Raw genomic sequence first — 5079 nt, 5'->3', positions numbered from 1 at the left:
TGGCAAGTGGCACTGTGGCAACGTGCTAATGATGACCGAGTCCAGATCTCTTACCCATAAGAACCCTGTCCATATTTATGCAATCACACATGGAGAACATCTTATCCTCTACATAGTATTATGCAGGGAAAGATATTCCTAATTCACAGGGAATAGTGTATTATGGATAGACGTGGGCAAGAGATCCGAACCCATGATGACCTACTTGTGTGGTGGCCCTTGCTGAAATTGGTGGGTATCATTTTCTTGGCCTAATTCTTAGAGTCAGGGGGTCCTTCCTTCTGGCTCCCCATAATATAGTACAAGCTCCTGCTCCTGATGAGCTTGTCCTGTACGTCAACCAGTGTCCATGCTTTCAAACTAGGAAATTGTACAGCCCTTCTTCCTTACCAATATCGCTCTCTCTTCAAGGCTGTTTTTTGTTTAGTTTGATAGTAAATAAGAGAAATAGGCAAGTGTTTGATCAAACCCACCAACATATATATATGTAGCCCGCCGAGAGTGTTATTCCAAGAAAATTCAGTACTGAATGAAAGAGTCACTGGTTGATGATCATTCCTGGCCGCGGCCGGGCCTTCCAGTTTCAGCTCTCTCCTCTGACGGAGTTATGTGCAAGAAGAGCTAAGGGATCCACCATGCGCACCTTCGACATCGGCATTTACTCGTCCAGGGTAAGTTTCCACTTTCCACTAATTTCCATACTTGTTATACTGCCAATATTAAATATTTTATCCTTCTATACATTTAGAATTTTTCTTGGGTGATATTTTAATTATCAATATGACCCAGAACACACACACATATATGTGATTGGATAGCTTATCAAAGAATGTAATACCCTTCTTCAAATGACAATATGTTCCTGTCGTAACGAGCTAGCTTAATTATATTTCTTTCTGTGATCTCTGTTGGAACTATCACCATCACCCCCGGTTTTGTGTGTGGCTTCCTTTATATATATATCACTTCAAATTTGTTGAATTTTATCCCCATGGCTTCTCCTGGATGGAGATGGGTTAGTGCTAAAACTGCAAATTTGAACAAAAAAAAATACATGCAGGAGGAGATGCACAGGGAAGAGGGAACTAAAAATAAAGACGATGATAGAAATTGGGTATTATATATTAAAGACGAGATATGGGATAAATTAAATTTGGTATAAAAGAAGAGTGAGGAAGATGGGAAAAATTACAGAGGAAGAATAATTGTAAATTGTTAAGTTTCTCATACATATATATATAGAGAGAGAGAGAAGAGAAAACAAGAAAAATATCAGTAATTACTCAAACCCAAAGCACAATGCATGTTTAATTACCAAAGTTATCCAAATTAATAGCTACTCCGCCTGGGCAATACAAAGGCTTGGCTGGAAGTTGGATGCATTATTTGGAATATTGTGACTTATGAGGAATAATGAGAAAATTGCGAGTGGGACGCACGCAGATTTGAGGAGAGGCAATGGAATATATGAAGTCTAAGTGCTGTTGATTATGAAATATGTATGCCGCAACGCATTGGGCCTTGGCTATGGGGGAATCGTCGTCACCCCTCACTCGTCAGCTTTAAAAGAAGAAAAGCTACAGAAGCTGAAAAAGTGGATGTGGCATTGGGAGATTTAAGAAACAAGCAAATAAAGGTAGTGTCCGCATGTGGAACGAAGGGACCTCTTGTCCTCTACCACTACAGGTGGTCTAGGTGGGTGGGTGCTTACTGCTTGCTATTTATTAAATATATGTGATTCGCAGTATAACTCCATTTGATTAGAATAAATTTCCCTCTCTCTCTCCCCACACTACCCAACATTTGACATCTACTAGGGCATCATATTGAGCTCAGCTCAGCTTCAGCTGATGTAGAGTAGAGATCCACCCCACCTTAATTTGCTCCAGAGAATTCTGAAATTGTTGGGCCTCGGCCCAGTTTATTTTTATCAAAAATATGCAATGTACCCAGCCCCCGGAGAAAAGAAACGACTTTAAATTAATTTGTTCCATCTACTTTTTTCTAGTTTCTCTTTGGAACTTAGAGGTTTGTGATGCGACACAATTCGGCTGTTCCTAGCTGGAGATGACTTAGCTTCCAGTAGACAACAAACTTGACTAATCTGTACAAAGAAAATCAGAGAACCCGGGGGTGCTTACCCGGCAAGGTTGCTCCGATGCTTAAGTCAGAAACTTGCAAGCTTATGGTAGCTTAGAAAGTAAGGGAGCTAGTGAGCAGAGATTACGCGTACCTTCACCCCTGAAGGATTGAGGTCTTTATATACTGGAGTCTTCGTGGGTTTTTCGGAGTGGTTCTGGGATTCTTGCTATGATGAGGCTCGTTTCCATATTAACAGGAGATAACGATGCTAGCTGATAAGGCTTATCACTGTCGTCCGAATAGGATGGGGAGATAGTACTAGTTGTTAGAGGCATGATCCCATAAAGCATGGAATTTGGAGGCGAGATCTTCAGGGTTGTCATGCAGGGGTCAGTCAATATTACCCGAGCTAGTGCACTTTGGATCCAACCTGGTACGAATGCCGAAGTGCCTCGGAACCAAGGTGGTCCTGATGCGATCGTGTTCTGAGGTAAACTTGTCCCGAGGTGGTTTGGTTATCCGAACTCGGTTCGTTACAGACTTGATGGGTCGGAGTGAACTGTCATCCTGTCGATTAGGTCGTGTCCACGTGTCCCCCTATTACTAGTTTGGACAAAATCACCCTGCATCAGTTTGCATGTCTAACTGTTTGACTGCTTCTAAGTTCTAACTTTGTAGATGGTAATTAATTAGGTTGATTATGGATTGGGCCTAAGACCTATTCTCAGGAGTTTACATAGGCCCCCAGCTCGGAAACTGGGCCCGAAAAATGAAAAATAGACCCAAACTGGGCCTGAACGGGAAATTTTGGGGAAATTTGCGGACCAGACATTTGGGCTAGCACCAGTTATGTAATCCCTAATATCATATCATTTTCTTCATTTGGGGGGCAAAACTCGGCTCCTACCATGATTGGATGAAACCGTAAAATTAGTTTGTAAAATGACTTTAGTGGGAGTCACGTAGCAGCCAAGTCTTTTTCCTTAATTTAATGGTAGGAAGTGCACTTATAGGAAAATTGGTCAAATTTGAGAATTGTGGTGGTGAGGGTTTCAGCCCAACCAGTGCAAACTTTATTAATTGGCTTTACCATCTGACCCACCTTGCACCTTCATGTTCAATTATAACCTTAAATATTCTTTTTCAATATCTCACAACACTTTCGCTTAAAATTTTACATGGTCTGGACTTGGTGGCCGGGCTCGAATCTTAGGTAGCCAGAGTCTGATTTCACTTTATCCCAACCCGAGCCCAGCCAGAGACTGCCCAACTTGGTTGTATCAAATTTGAGTGGGCTGGGCCTGGGTTGAACAGATTAGGTTAACCTAAAGCTTGATCCAAGGCCTTAGGCCCAATTCTTAGGATTAGACCAAGTTGCTGTTAAGCAGAGCCAGCCCACTGCTGCATTTATATATAAAGCTTTTCCGTTATTGAAAAGAAAAAAAAGGGAAAAGGGAAAAGGAACTCCTTTAGACTATGTTTGGTTTGAAGGAAAAGATAGGAAAAGAAAAGAAAATATAAAGAAACCAATACAAAGTTTTTAAAGATTTCCTTATATTTTCCTTCCTTTCCCTATTTTTTTTCTTCAAACTAAACTTTCTAATAATAAGAAAAAACTGCTATTAAATAAAATGAAACCAATAAAAACTCCTAAAAAGTGCATCATCCATTTTAAAGTCACTACTTGCAAGAAATACTTGTGTAAAAGGAGACCAGATTTGCTCCTCACACCTTGCAACTCACATGCGCATCCTATGATGCATTGACAATATTTTCCGTGAATATTAGTTATTATTTACGGAAGATGTTCCCAGTGCATAGTGGATGTATATGTAAGGCGCCTGTGAGGAGCAGATCCCGCCTCGTGTAAAAGGGGAACTTGAGTGTCATTTGAAACCCCAACAAAGCCGAAGGAATTTGTTTGGTTGCCTTAACCGTAGGCATTAGGCAACAGCCAATAGGAGAAAGCTACGACATTGATGAGCGAATGTGTGGTATCATCTTGTGTTGGGGCCGGCTAATGTTAGCCAACTATCCGATTCCGCACAAGCAAAGTAGCAGAGACCGAATTTGCTTCATGCATAAGAATATCTTCAATACTTATTAATTATTATTCATAGGAAGATGTTTTCCATACAGGGTGAATGTACCTATGAGGCCAGAAGCAGATTCTCGCTTAGTAGGTGCAAATTTTTCTTTTTGAGTGATCAGTGAGATAGTGATGGTGCTTGGACACCCGTGAGCGTGATACGGCAAGCATTGTTGGAACTTGAAACTTGAAAAAGCTTGGTTTGAGAGAGAGAGAGAGTGAGTTGTTTGCATTTTGCAATACACCATTAATGTTGTATTTTTATAATGAAGGGGCGTTGCAAGGTTGCAGTGACCTCCACGTTCTAATCAGGCAAAATTTGGAAAAAGGTTAAAGTTGTGATGTCAACCTTCATAATTTGTTGTACTCACGGGTTCCCACATAATTAATTTTGTCTTCAGGTGATATACAGCTCCCCCACCCATCACCCGTCATGATTCAACTTCGCCAGGCTTTTCAGCTTTTGCCAAGTGTTTCATTAATGAATTTCTTAATGACAGTCCTTAGTTCCTTACAAATTCACATATAAGTTGAACGATTCTTTAGACTGATCTGACTATTCGATTTCTTTTTCCATTTTCTGCCTTATGTTTCATCACAAAATAGGTGAAAGATTAATTCAATGCATAAAATCTCAATCACACCGTCTTATGTTTCTGGTGTTTGAGACCCAAAACAAAACTTTGTTTTCACACCCATTTTTCATGGAAGCTGTATTTTGATTACACATAAAACCCAAAAAATAGAAAAGAATGATTTTCCAAGAATATGGTGTTCAACAGGAAAATGAATCAATTTCCTAATTTTCTTGGTAATCAGTTGAATTTGAAAAGTGAAGCTGAGCTGTTGAAAATGACGATCGCTTTGAAAAATGACCTAACAAAATTTGAATGGATATCACTTTTCAA

At 40.1% G+C, this 5079-nt stretch overlaps 1 long non-coding RNA gene across 1 annotated transcript; it reads left to right on the top strand.

The window, feature by feature from the left end:
- Positions 1-267: 267 nt before the first annotated feature.
- Positions 268-4716, top strand: LOC148868084 (uncharacterized). Its single transcript, XR_016107979.1, has 2 exons — positions 268-671; positions 4222-4716. It is a non-coding gene; the product is annotated as an uncharacterized LOC148868084 (long non-coding RNA).
- Positions 4717-5079: the final 363 nt, after the last annotated feature.

Source organism: Nelumbo lutea, chromosome 2, assembly GCF_056320005.1.
Source record: "Nelumbo lutea isolate HS-2025 chromosome 2, American lotus-T2T, whole genome shotgun sequence".
NCBI classification, from domain to species: Eukaryota; Viridiplantae; Streptophyta; class Magnoliopsida; order Proteales; family Nelumbonaceae; genus Nelumbo; species Nelumbo lutea.
Note: the sequence above shows the minus strand (reverse complement) of the source record. Positions and strands in the feature narration are given on the sequence as shown.